This window comes from Pezoporus wallicus, unplaced genomic scaffold, assembly GCF_028554395.1.
Source record: "Pezoporus wallicus isolate ANWC-B61680 ecotype Strahan unplaced genomic scaffold, APGP_CSIRO_Pwel_v1 contig_8333, whole genome shotgun sequence".
NCBI classification, from domain to species: domain Eukaryota; kingdom Metazoa; phylum Chordata; class Aves; order Psittaciformes; family Psittacidae; genus Pezoporus; species Pezoporus wallicus.
Genome location: NW_026637037.1, coordinates 44,869 through 58,930, shown reverse-complemented (window position 1 = coordinate 58,930; position 14,062 = coordinate 44,869). Strand labels below are relative to the sequence as shown.

The 14,062-nt window shown below is 40.6% G+C and overlaps 1 protein-coding gene across 1 annotated transcript in view; it reads left to right on the top strand.

Moving 5' to 3' along the window:
• The first annotated feature begins 2,451 nt into the window (after nt 1-2,451).
• The window catches only part of LRRC8C (leucine rich repeat containing 8 VRAC subunit C), a 34,158-nt gene continuing 22,547 nt past the window's right edge, over nt 2,452-14,062 (top strand). The window contains exon 1 of the mRNA XM_057402726.1: nt 2,452-3,021. The gene's annotated coding sequence lies outside the window, so the exon portion shown is untranslated. The remainder of the gene's footprint in view (nt 3,022-14,062) is intronic.

Below are 14,062 nucleotides of genomic sequence, written 5' to 3'. Positions count from 1 at the left end.
TTCTTCTGCTGTGCGCTCTTTTATTGTATTGAAGTCTTAACTCTCATGATAGTTAAACATGTTCACAAAAAATATAGGTGATACTCCTGGGCAAAAAAAGGAAGCATGATTTCCAAAAACGTATTTGACTTTTTATAAATTTTCAAAACCTATCTCAATAATGGGTTAAATAGATAAGGTAAACTGTGTTCTTAATGCCTGTGTTCATCAAATACGCATTCCAGTTTGTAATATCAAATCATCACAGATAAACCAGTTTTAGTACTAAGATTACTTTTAGTCATCTCTTGCTCCCATCCCAGTGTCCCTCTTGTGAAGAGTAATGTTTACTTGGAATGAAAATGCCAAAACCAAGTCTGGTCAACATGGAAGTTAGAGATGTCTCTGCAGTAGCAGTGCAGGAGATGTATGTTTGTTTACTGTACTGATGGCATTCCAAAGACCTTTGCAGTTAGAGCACTTTTCTTCTCAGGGAACCAAAATGTGGTAAACCTACTACTTTTTATGTAGTTCTAGAAATGTTTTGTGTAAGCTGGTAAGTTGTGTTTATGTGCAGACTTGTGTTGCTGGAACAGTCTTCTATAGCATCCATATGTAGCTCTTCCAAACTTTTTCAGCTAATCTTGAGTTGTTTAATAGTTCCATAGGAATTGATATGGTTCACAAACAGAGCTAGTTGTCATAGATGTGATGAAACCAGAGTGCATTGGTGTGCACCCCTGTGTCTAGAGTGGTGTTAATAATTGTAGCAGGCATGTCAGGACTTTGTAACTTAACACTGAAGAGCAGCACTTTGTGCCAGAACTTGACACACAAGACTTGACAAACCAGTGGCTTTTAAAAAATTAAGCAAGCATTGGCTTTAAAGCTTTTTTCTAAATTGGGAATCAACAAGAAGCAAGCAACTGGCTTGGTCAGAAGCTTTCACTTCTTAGCAGCGCACCAGTCCTTTTCCATAACCAATAAAACTGATGTAGATGAACAGTGATCTTAAATGCGCAGTTTGGGCTAGTTCTGCCAGTGAAATAACAGAAATAACTGGGAGAGAGGTACTTCATTTCTAAATTGTGCAACCTCAAAGGAGTTGAGGAAACACTAAGAAATACATAAGAATGTAAATACCGTTTTATACGTTAAATGGATTACACTTTTTTTCAGCTTTAATATTTTTTTCACTCCGTACCCCCTCAAGGGCTGTTTTGTTTTTTTTTTCTTTTTCCCTGCATGTTTGAGTGTTCATAAAACACCCAGACAAACCCCAGAAAGTGTAAAGACTAGAGTCTCTAGCCTTGCTTTCAAACCACAGTGTGCCTTTATAATCAGTTTTGTACCATGAAGCCCAATCCTAGTGCTTAGAATTGAGGGTAGAGACAAATATAACAGAATTTGTTGAATTCACTTCAGCCATAACCTTAATATTCAATATTTCTTTGAAATGAGGGGGATCTCAGAATCAACACATGAATTCACTGTCATAAGCTTTGTATGATAAGTATTGTTGGCATCTAGTCTTTGTTATTAAACAATTGCTTCCAATCAACAAAAGGCTTTGCAACTTGTGTGTGTTGTGTGTAAAAACTTTGTATTGTGACCTTCCGTATCATGACCATTTCTTTTGAATAATTAAATTTTTTTTGGCATTAAAATTCTATGAACTGTTCTTTATTTTCCATAGGAGATGTTGCATTTAATGCAAAAGTCGGAAGTCTGCTTCTGGCTGTCTGCACTGATGTGCTAGGCTGCTAGCTCTAGTTGGGAACCTGGGTTTAGCTCTGTGTTTTAAAGATAAAGGAAAAACCCCAAAGTGCAAGTGATGTTATGTATTCAAGTGCTAGCTTCTTATCTTTCAAAATAAGAACTTTCCTAGTGAGTTTTAACAGAACTGTGTCCCTTTCTTCTTTTAGATGAAATGAAATAATTAAAAAAATGACTTGTGGTTTACCTGTTCTGAGATGGGATTGTTAGTAAAATAAGGCAGGTGATTCTTCTTAAAGCTCTTACATGGATCTGCAGGAGCATGGAACATGGATTTTGTTTTCATGACAGCTTATTGTAGTTCTAATGATTTATTCTTGTGACCAGTAGATTTACATCATACTAACAAACTTCCTGGGCATGTAGACTTCCCATCTTCAAGAATGTGACTTGAAGTTCATTCTGTAATTGCTTCTAATAAGTGACTCTTTCCCCTTTTCCCTTTCCACACCAGTAAATGCTGGGATTATAGAGAACAATATAGGAACAACTGAAGAATTCTACTAGCAAATACATGGCTTCAAATGCTGAAAGCAGGAGGCAGTACATGACCTACTATGGATTGTTTATATCAAGGATTTTAAGGAACTTTGGGTATTTCTAGAGATCAGGAATTAATCAAGCTCTTGTGCTTTATTTGGCCTTGCTGGGTGTGTGAGTCCTTACTGTGCTTGCACATTTGAATGTGTTTACCAGAGAGAATCCAGAGACTGTGTGTTTTACTGGCTGTCATGATGGAGCTGACAGCTAATGTAGGCTGTGGCAACAGAGGAGGAATTGTAGTGAGCTGATAGGAAGAAGCAAGCAGTGATACTGAAGTCCTATATACTTGTAGGATACAGCCAGGTCTTGGGAACTCCTGTGTCTGGAGAAGCTGCTCTGCTGGCATTACATGAAGAGTTTATTGCAGTCCTCCATTGCTAGGACACATAGGTGATGGAGGGGAAATTAGCAACCCACTCCAGGGCTGGACTGGCATTTGAAAGGGTTTAAGCATTAACTCATTCTAGTGTGTTTAGTAAATGAACTATTACATCTTAGTGTTGTTGCTTCCTTCTTTTCCCTCATTTACATGATTATCTGTTCTGTCTTTATCTAACCTCTAGTGACTTAAAATCTAGTTTTATAACTTTGTGCAAGTGTCCTCTCTGCTAGGCAAGACCTGGATAAAAGATTTCCGGGCAGTATGGATACGCAAGCCATATGAATTTAACACTTGGTGAGGTGGAGAAGAGAGGATGAAAAGTGGTCAACCTGCAGATAGAGGTATAAAGAATAATTGCTCAAAGTAACAGGGAGATGTCTAAGGGATCATTATTACTACTTAGCCCAGCAAAGCTATTGGTAAGTATTGCTTGCTAGTATGGTGCTTAACACAGTGAGGTATTAATCTATAGTGCTTGTGGACATGCTGTTAAACAGGCACTTTTATTATGTGCTATTGCTTTTTACCTCTTATAAGAATGTTATGTATAAATCTACTGGTACAATTTATAAAACTTATAAAAGTTTGAATAAAACTTTTCCCTCCATACTTCCATACGGATGTATTGCAGAACCAATATGTCAAAAAATGTTGCAAAGCAACTAATGTAATAAGTATTTGAAAAGTGTGCAAGGATGGAAACTGTAATAGGAGGTACATAGAAATGCCAGTCACTGCATTCACACTGGCCTTGCAATTTGAAAATCTCATAAGTCATGATTAAGGTTTATTATATGGATGAAAAAGGGAAAAGGAGGAACATAGCTTGCTGATTTTCATTGAAAACATAGCTAACCTGCAAGGAAATAGTGAGTTAACTGATGATTTTGAATCGGTCTTGCTCAGAGGCAAATCTGAATAAAGCTGTGCATGAAAAGCTGGTGGTTTTGTTTGTGTTTTTTTTTATATTGGTCAAGTTTCATATCATAGCTAAAGGTGCTTAACCATTCTGCAGCAGTACAGGGGAGAGGTCCCAGGCAAAAGCCTGGCAAAACACTACTTGATTGTACTTATTTTCTGCTGGCATTACAAGCTGAATTAGTTTGGTACAGTCTGGAAAGTACCAAAGTCAGTAGGAGAACAGGTCAAAGAGCAGTACCTCCCCTTATGACGATTGCTTAGGGTGCAACTTTGCATGTGTTTGCAAAGTAATTATCATGGGCTGCCCTTTTTTTTTTCCATATAGTATGTTATTGCAACCAAGTGATCACATGGTCACAACTTTTTACATGGGCTATAATGTATTATGTGCATATATGCACATATGTACGTATTGAATGCCTGCCTATTTGGTGTTAAATAGGTCTAGGGCACAGCAATATACTAAGTATGTTTCTCTAAAATAAGGTATTAAGTGAAAATTGTAAGAACAGAAACATTGGATATCACATATGCTCAGTTACTTTGGCTGTAGTAGTTGCCTGAAAATGTAGAAGTGGGAGAGGAGCTAATCAGACTGACCCCAGGGGTATCCTATACTGTATGATGTCATGCTTGGCATATAAAACTGGGGAAGAAGGAGGAAGGGGGGAACATTTGGAGCTATGGTGTCTGTCTTCCCAAGTAACTGTTAGCATGGTGGAGCCCTGCTTTCCTGGAGGTGGCTGTGCTCCTGCCTGCAGTGGGAAGTGGTGAATGAATTCCTTGTGTTGCTTTGCTTGTGCACAGCTTTTGCTTTACCCATTAAACTGTCTTTATCTCAACCCTCCAGTTCTCACTTTTACTTGTCTGATTCACTCCCCATCCAGTGACTGGCTGGATGCTTGGTTGGCAGCTGGGGTTAAACAATGACAATGACCCATGATAAATGGTGACTCTGTGGGCTCGTTAATCCTTGACACTACTAGCTTTCCTCAGATTGCCTGAAGAGGGAAGAGAAGCTAGGGCAGGAGCTAGTCAAACTACTGTAGAGCAAGCCATTTGCAGTCCTGAATCAGTTCCTGAATCTGGCTGATGCAAGAGAACTGCTATTTTTTTCTTCAGAGCAGTCTGTCTCATTACAGAAAACTCATATTTTGAGGGACTGATTCTGTAAGGTGCTGAGTTTCTGAGTAACTGCTTAGTGAATGTGCCTAACTCCCACCCAAAGCCAGTGGGAATTCAGGGTATTCATTTCATTCCAAATACCCTTTTTTTATTCTTAAAGATGGCTTGATAAAAAGAGCTTGTAAAACAGTGATTTCTTTTCTTTCTGTTCTGTGGATATAAGTTATAAGATATGCATGAAAAGGAAATGGATAACCATTTTCTGTTTTAAAAGTGGCTAGAAACAAACATCAATGTCAAAGGCAAGGACATATAAATCTTATTCGATTCAAATCTGGGTTTATGCCAAGTGTGTGTGGTTTTGCTAGTTTGAGAAATAAATGGTCTTCACTGATAATATATTCTTTCCTGTGTGGGTTCACAGAAAACTGATAAACTAAAGGTACAAAGTTTTATATTTACAGAGTCTTGCTTTTTGCTGTAGCTGCCTGTTTTTCTGGATTTAAGAGTACTAGCAGCTTATAAAGAGGGATTGGTTTTCATTGCCGTGGATTTACACAGATCCATCAAGAGCATAAACAAGGCCTCGTATCCATAGCAAAAGAGTCTGAAATGCTACATAAAGTTTCTAGTTGCAGTGGGCTAAAATACGGTTACATTATTTATTATGTTAAAATAGAGGCTTTTAATAAGTTACGCTCTCAAATAAAGACCAGAAGTCGATAGAGTAGTGCTTCTGATAGTTTGATGAAAAGCTCTGTGTTTTATGCTGCCATGCATTTAGTTCTTAATGCATCAAAGATGTTTGTGCTGGAAATGCGCAATTGTCAATGAGAAGCTGAAGCAGTGGGCAGATGGGGAAGTGGAATATGCACAAGAGCTGCATGTTCCCGACTCAGCAGTGCAGTAGCAAATAGTGCATGACAAGCTGTCTTTTAAGACTTCAGGCTTAATCCGTTCAGATCTCAGTCATTTGCTCCCCTTGGAGTATGGCTCCAGGACTTTGCAGGCTCAAGAAAACAGAACTGGAGCAGAGACAAACTGAGGTTTGGGGACTTTTGTCCCCTGAAAAAAATCTGCTTGATCTTTTCTGTTGTGGTTTTATTTGTTTGGTTGTTTGATTTTGGTTTTGGTTTGGTTTTTTGGTGGTTGCTTTGGTTTTGGTTTTTGTTTTTCAGGAAAATAACAAATCCATGCAGCAGAAGCCTAGCTGAGTTCCTTTAAGGCATAGGATCATAGAATAGTTAGGGTTAGAAAGGACCTTAAGATCATCTAGTTCCAACCCCCCTGCCATGGGCAGGGAAAGGTCCTTGCATGTTTCAGTTTCTCTCCTTAAGGAAGGCTTGTGTGCCAGTTGATTTCAGCTCTTTTCTCATTAACAGACTACCCTTCAGTGAGTTTTAATCATAGTAATAAATGTATAGGCTAAAGGAGTCGCCATGGCTTCTAGATGACAGTGAAGGTTCTTTCCCATGTGTCTAGGTGAACATTTCTTCTGCTTCTGTATTGAAGGCAGGGAGATAAGAGCTAAATCACTGTGGTTGCTGCCTCACCCTTAGGGTCCAGCTGTTGATAAAATTACAGCCTGATATATGCAGGAGAACTCATGCTTGTGCTGGCATGAGAGAGGGAGCTGGGAGGGGCACAATAAGGCTCGTTATTTAGGGCTGTGCCAGTTTTGATTGCTCAGAGATAGCAATGTGACTTAAATAGTGGCCATATCCAACTGTAGAAGATGGAGTAAGAAACACACAGATCAGGAGGCAAACTCAGTAACTAGAGGCTGTCCCTGCTGTATGTTGAAAGGCCTGAGCTGGCAAAGAGTACTGAAGAAAATACTATTTAGAAGAGAAAGCTTTGGTTGTAGGTCTAAGTCTCTCTCAATATCAGCATTCATTTAACAGCTGTATTTTTGCCATCTTCATAGGGTTAAGCCAGTGAATTCTTTGACAGATATGTGAGTCTATAGGTCAGCGGGGAGGGAGTAGCATTTACTCTTTCTCGGCCAAAGTAATATGCTAAAAAATGAGAGAGCTTTTTTTAGTGTGAGCTATATGTACTGATGTTGAATCAGACTGCCAATGAAGCATGGGAAATGCACCCTGTGCAGCTAGGGACCTGGCACGTTTGGATATGCCAAGTAATGTGTTTGCCTTTCTCTCCCCAAATGATACATGTCCTGAGAATATCTCCAGTTGAGAGAGAATAGATGCTGAGGAGTGCTAACAAAAAGGATTGCAGTCATCTATGAACAGTTACACAAATGGATAAGGTATGTGTGTACTAAAGATGTCAAGTTAAGCTGCTAGATAAATGTTGAGAAACAATTAGCCATACCTGGAAAATCAAAACAAGCAGTTGTAGAGAATACTTAGCTTGTGCTCTTGCTCCTTAGTATTTTGATTTTCAGTTGTTTTAAATCTCCTATTGAAATTCCAGTTTATTTCTGCATCTAAATGCTCCAAGACCCCTGTGTGAGGCATTTCTAGTGTAGACATTTCTTTCCTACCCATGCTGAGGTAACTTTAGATGTGTTTTACTCTTCTTCTCCCCCTGCCGGCGATGTTGCATGACCAGTTGGGTACTGTAACATGATTTCAGGTACAGGCTTCTTTGAAAAAGCAGGTTAAAAAGATATTTTAATTGATTGATTAAAAAAAAAACCACAATTTAAACCCTTTAAGGTTTGACCGTAAATACTCTCTCCATTTCCAGTATGGAACAAAGCCTTGGGAACAAGCAATGGAACTCTTATGGGGGAAAGCAGAACCAGTTCATTTTCCTGCTGCCGGTTAGCCACTGTGTGCAAAGCAAATGCATAAATAGCCATATGCACAAATGCACAAACCCCCCAGATAGAAGAAACTAAGTGAATTCTTTTACTTTATGTATTTGAGTGGCAAAATATGCATTTTTCAGTTTACTTTTTTTTGCTGTCTTTGCTCAGTTGCGATGCAAATCCGTCCAAGCTGGGAAGTCAGCAGTGACATTGAGATGGATGTTAAGCTCTATTAACAAAGTTGTATTAAATAGAAGAAGTTCCCCAAAAATGGGCAAAGTCCTTTCCTATTGAGAAACTACTGAGTTCTGGAGGGACTAGAAACTATGTTACTTCTCTCCCCACTTAAAAGCACTTCATGCTTTGCCTAGGAAGGTTGGACCAGATGATTCTGAGGTCCCTTCTAACCTGGGGTTCTGTGATTCAAACCCATGTCAGAATAGTTACCTGGGAGCATGCTCTGCTCACTTAATTTCCCTTTTGCTCATCTCTCTCTCTGCACAGGGCAGTATAGCCTCTCCATCACTTGGGTTGTGTCACTGACTTGGAACGTACTTTCCTTCCCAATCCTTGAGTCATTTTTGTTCTTTAAATCTTTCCTGAGTATCCGTTATTTTCTTCATGTGCTTCAGTGGCTCTGCTGGGAAGAGTGTTTTCTGCTGCAGGAAAATAAAGCACTTGTTCTTTTGAATCTGTGGTAAGAGCTGAGTAACAATCATGTATTGTCTTTTTTATTCTGTGAATGTGCAACATAATGTACTCCACATTTTCAAACATAACAGAATAAATAGTTTCCTTATGTAGAATGGATGAGAATTAAACATCAAATGTGTAACTTGCTGACGGTCAGTATTTGCACATCTAACAGTATTTTTCATTACTAATAATCTGGCGTAATGCATCTAATTGGTTATGTCAGCTAAGAAGCAGGCAGTGGGTTGGAGTGTTCCTCTGTTTTGCTTATTTACAATGAATCACAATAGTCTCCTCTTGCTTAATTTCTGTGTTTTGAGAAAAGGATGTAACTCACTGCTTCCAGCCCAGGTCCTTTCCTGATGCCTCACTCTCTGGTTTTCCTCTGGGATTATCCCTGCTTCCATGTATGCCTCCAAGGGCTGCTTTGTCTAGTCCTTTCACTCAGCCTGGGTGCTTTTTCTCTCTTGAGGTTGCATCCACTGTACAGCTCAAGGCATCCATGTACAATTGTCCTTTATTTAAATCTCTCTGCATGCATAATTTAGGCTGTATAGCAGCCTTTCTGGGGCCTTTGTTTCTGCTGAGTGTTTCTGATCCGTGAAAGGGATGTGTAATTCGCTCCAGGAAAAGGGTGACTGCTCTCATGTGCCAGCTTCAGTGACAAAATGGCTAACTTTACAGAAAGGTTTAACTGTGATCATGCCACCAATTATCCCCAGACCAGTCGCTAGAGGTCAACATCATCATCTGCTATAATAGAGCACTAACTGCCGCATCATTAAAGGACAGCCTCTTCTTTAGGGGTTCATCTCTCTAAACACTTCTAAAGCTCATGATGAGGTGTTACTGATCCTGCCACTGTCCAAGGTTAGAAGGACAGAAGATGTAAAACAGGAGTTAGTAGTTTCTTACAGTGTGGGCTTTTTAAAGGTATCAGGAGCAAGAAAAAAATGAATCTGAAGGTCTTTACCTTTCTGTGCCTGAGGTTGCTTTTGGTGAGTGCCTCAGGAAACAGTAGCAAAGCCATCAGAGAAGAGCAATAGAGGAAACTTTTCTGGAACTATTGCTGTGTGTCAGCTGTAGGTCTTGCTGCTAATGTGTGCATAGCCAGGGGCTCCTGTCAGTACAACACGCACTTCATCAGCATCATAACTCTTGAGGATCCCTAGGATTTTCCAGACACACAAGTATTACATTTACATTCCTACTTCGAAATGCTTTTTACTGTTTCTAGCTTGGATAAGCATACAGTCTATTTGAAGTCTCTGACAAACTGTTCCAGAACAGGATGGAAGTTAAGAAAACTGAAACCAGGGAGGAAGAGCTTAATGCTGCATCATCTCACAAGCAGCTGAAGGAAAGAAGCCTGGCCTACAGATCAGCATCCCTGAAGATTTCCTCATAGTTGCGGTATTTAAAAGTGACCTCCCTCTTACTGATTTTCTGATGTTTAACTTAATCTTGCAGGCTTTCTCTTGGCTGGAACGCTCGTAGGATCTTCTTCCTCTAAGTAGCCAGTTGCCTGTTTTCATAGAACTTGAAGGAACTTGGTTTATCCAATCTTTTATTTATCTTCTGTTAAATTTGTTTGAAATCAACCAGCACATTCAATATTTATTAGGGGGATGACACATATCACCTCACTACTTTAATGTTTATTCTTTACCTAGTTTCCTGTGAGAATATGATGTAAAACCTCTTCATCCTAAGACATCTGCAGAAAGAGTATTTGTTACTATGGATGCAGTATCCTAAGTAATCTACTCTATATTTAATAAACTTTGAAAGAGGTGAAGAAAGCAACACTTCTAGGGACAGCATGGATCAGAGTTTTGAGCATGCATCTATATATACCAGATCTCCTTTCAGCTCATAACTTCAGGTGGTAAAGCTAAGAGTAACATTGAAGATGAGTGGGAGAGGAAGGGATAGATTTATCCAAAGGCACAGAATAAGACTGCCTGGGTGATCCTGGGTTTAATTATCCAGTTATCATGGCTTTAACTAGTTGGGATTTTCATTGATGCTGTTGCTCTATTGGAAAGTTGCTCCTAATTTCCTGTAATTCTGGTTTTTACAAACTTTATTTTTCCCCTGTAGAAGCTGTCTTCTCACTTACTGTCAAGAGACTTGGTAGGAGAGGGAATGCAGACTGTCCTCCGTTCTGGCTGGGCTCCTCTGCATTGCTGTCTCCATTTTGGCTAATGCAGGTTGACTGCTTCTGAGCTATAAGTGAGGCCCACAGGCTGTGCCAGGCAGCTCTCCCAGCTCATCTGGACTAGCACAGGATCTCTGCACAGTGATGCCTTGTGTGGGGGAGTCATCCTCTGCTGCAGGGACTAAAGGCCACACCACTGAGATGCTGTGGAGATAACAGCAAAATATAGGCACAGGGCAAAAAAGTTGCATAGTTGCGTTCATTTTCTGTGCAGGGCTGGTGTATTGTCTCTGGTAGACTGACACCACTGTGTTTTTTGCAGTGTAAATCTGGAGGACTATCAGTGCTGCTGTCAGGGCTAAGCTGAAATTCCATGAATAGCATGAGCTGGCACAGACTGATGGTACTGCTAGGGAGATGGCTCTGTTGCCCTCTCCACCCCTCTTCCCTGCCTGTGTATGCAGCTATTTCTGCAGCTCTGCAGACAGTGTCTGCAGTAGTGGGTGAGCTAAACAGTGCTGGGGCGGAGGCCCAAGCACTACTATGCTCTCTACTCATAGTGCAAAAACATGGTGTAGTTTTATGGCACAGCTCTGGGCTGCACAGCACCCTGCCCAATAATGCCCTGGGCAGCACAGACCAGTGATTGTTTCTAGCTGGCAGTTTGGATGTAGCCTTGCTGGTGGCAATAAGGGAGTTCAGCTGTATGGACAGAGGCTGTTCTTTGCGATAAGTAGATATGAAAAGTAGCTATAGTATCATGCCAGTGTTCTTGATAAGATGGCTGTGTCTAGTCGCAAAGCCTTGGACTCATATAAGTGGGGTTTTCACATTCCTGCCTCTCTCTCTGTTCCATCGAAAAGTAAATGAGCAACAGAAATAGGATAGCACTTGAAAATCTGTTTCATGAAATGCTATGCCTAGTTTTTGTGTTCTATCCAAACATCTTTGTATATGATGGAAAGAACACCTGAAATTGGAAGTATGCAAACACTGAACAGCAGCCACAATGTCACCTGGGTTTGATACCTGGTGTTTTACTATAGGTTTCAGCCTTTACTCCCCAGTGGTCAGTGGCAGGACCTGAGCTGTGCTTGATAAAGCTGAGAAGCAAACACTTCCAGGGTTCAAACCATACTAGATTTTGCATCTCTAACTTATTTAAAAGTGGAATTTCCTCCAGAAAGTTGGAGCAGAGGTTCCCTGTAGAAAGAGAGACAGAAAGCTCTGCTGGGACGATTGCTTTCATTATATCCAGATGCCAAACTTTTGCGTATGCTGTGTGCTTTCCTTTGAAAATGTCCTGTTTAACCACTGCTTCAGAGTAGGTTCTATTGAGCAAAACTGATTTCTTAATGAACCTGAGTGGGCAGGTTTCCTAATGCTTTTGAACCCCAAATTGTACTGCTCTCTCTTAGAACTGCCGAGTTCACCTGTTCCTAGCCTTTTACTTAGTCATTCCTTTACTATTGCTAGATGGAAGCATGAACATAGAGCTCTTAACCTCTCCATTAGCACAGCATTCAATCTAAAAGTGAATTTGGTTTCATAAGATAAAATCACAGAGAGATTACATTTGTGTGCTGAAATAATTTTGTCCTGCTTTGTTTCACAGTTTACTCTTGACATATAGGCTTCCTGTTAGCCTAGCAAAGGTCTTCCAACATGTCTGATTTCTTCATTCTTCTTGTCACAAACTAAAATAAGCTAGTGGTGCAGAGACTGTCAGCATTACCTATGTTCTCTCTTAATATGTGTATTTTACACAGCATTCTCCGGGAAACAATCCTATTCCTGGAAATTCATCACATTCCATGCAGTTATGTGGCCTTACTGGTGGTGTTCTTCAGCTACTTCAAGTGATTCAGTGGAACTTCTTTTGTGTTTGGGATTCCTGGGAGGTTTGTCATATACAGTGCTCTCAATACGGCAGAAGAAACCCAGCATAGAAAAATGCACAGTTTGGTCCCTTAAATTATTAGCCAGTCTAAAGGGGAAGCTGTTTACTGCAGAGCCTGAGTCCTAAAGGTCTCAAGTGTAAGTATATAATCTTTAGCCCCTTGCGGAACATTGTACCATATATAGTCCAACCAACAGCTAGATCAAAACAGCATGCGTGAATGTGTCATCCCCTTAGGTTTGTGTTATAGTAAACAATCGTATCTCGCACCTCGGCTGCATGCAGACTTGTTTTAATATGTAAGCATATGTGTGTGTACATCCAAATACACACAGCCTTAATTCTAAATACTTTAGTGTGATAGTTGCTCATAGAGATAGAAGTTCTGGCAATGCAGCATGGACTGCTTGGACAGCTCTGTGGATCGTATCCCGTAGAAACACCTACAGCTGTGAAAAGGGAAGAACGAAGCCATCAGACTGTGATCTTTTAACAGTGTGAATGGTTCATGGCTACAGAGTTTGGAGGATACAAAAGCACTTCTAGAAGTAATGACAAAGAGACTTTTAAATGTGGAGTCACTGCCCTAGCTGAAGTGGGTGTAGTCTAAGTGTAGAGTCAACTAATAGCAACCCAGGAAGAGGGACACTAAAAATGAGAGTGTTGGGTGTACACAGGGTGTATGATGACTGGATAGTTGGACTGACAATTAACGTAGGCCACACGTCACTGTTATTTACTCCCTCTCACCACAAAGACTGTCCTGAATAGTCTTCCTGAATGCTGTTCTCTCTCCTGTGAGGTTACTTGCTTCAGAGGCTGTGCCCACCATGGCCTTCATACCAAAGGAGTCCTGGGGCACACTCACTACCTGGTGAAGTACGTTGTCTTTAGGGTTGTTTCCCTGCTGAACTAGTGTGAAGTAGCCAGAATTGAGACTGTAAGCTTTCCCTAAGTGTTTTGGTACGGGGGTTTGGTTTGGTTTGGTTGGTTTTGGGGTTGTTTTTTTCTTCCCAGTAGTTGGATTCAAACTGATTCCTAGTGAAGTGCAAGGCTCGAACATATGACTGAAAAACGATAATGGGGAAAAAACCCAGACCTTTTAACTATATGCAATGAAATATGGGCAAGCCTGAACACAGCAGGTGTGACTGCAGCGGGGTCAGATGCATTCCAGGTAAGCGACTGTCGGCTGATGAATAAGCACAAAGCACAGTGCAGTATGTATGCCAACTTCCACTCTTGGAAGTAGCATTGGCCTGGACCCGTATCATGTATAAGCAGCAAAACATTTATCCTCTGCGTGGGCCAAGTCTAATGATGCAGGAAGATGGGAGCTGTCTTCTGCCATTATACCAGTGACATAAAGAATCACAGTGGTACTAAAGTAGAATGATGATGTGGAGATTTATACTCCATTGTACCTCTGCCGATGGCAACAGTGTGGCCTATGAACTGCTCTTCCACTCTGGCCATGAAAACTTACACCAGAACATACTTTTACTGCCTAATAGCTCAGTGATGCTTAAATATGATCCAAAACCATGATTATTTTTATCTGATTGGACTCTTCTCTGTTAGGAATACCATAGCTCTTAAAGCTACTGAGCTCATACAGAAGCCACCAAACAACGCTTCGTATTTTGCTCCTTATCAGCTCTGTCTGTATCTGATAATCCCCTGTGCAGGTAAAATTACTGACAGCTCATATAGCTCATTCCCACTCCCCTGAGATTTCCTCTCTCCTGCCAGGCACCATGTTTCAGAGAATCATTTGGACACATGGGGTTGTGTTCTCAGTGT